Genomic DNA, 479 nt, shown 5'->3' on the forward strand with positions numbered 1-479 from the left:
TGTTATTAAGCATCGGTGACTATGGGGTACTGTTGTGTGTGGATTCACTGATTGGGGTTTGTTAATAATAGTCTTTTTTTTAACATGAATGATGTATTTGGCAGTTTAAAGATAGATGTGTTCCTATGAGGTATAATGGGTGTGATAAGGCTTTGTAGTGTTATATCTGTGTTTTTACCTTTTTNTACTGCACTTCTCTCTGTTATTAAGCATCGGTACCTATGGTACTGTTGTGTGTGGATTCACTGATTGGGGTTTGTTAATAATGGTCTTTTTTTAACATGAATGGTGTATTTGGCAGGTTGAAGAGATGTGTTCCTATGAGGTACAATGGGTGTGATAAGGCTTTGTGGTGTTATATCTGTGTGTTTACCTTTGGTCTTTGTGTTTCCTATTCCTTAGTTTATGATGGACTAGTGTAGTATTATAAACAATAACAGTGATGCCCTGTATGCTATTTGTGTGTGTCTGCGTTGTTG

Source organism: Trypanosoma theileri, assembly GCF_002087225.1.
Source record: "Trypanosoma theileri isolate Edinburgh chromosome Unknown TM35_Tth_61_V1, whole genome shotgun sequence".
Taxonomy (NCBI): domain Eukaryota; phylum Euglenozoa; class Kinetoplastea; order Trypanosomatida; family Trypanosomatidae; genus Trypanosoma; species Trypanosoma theileri.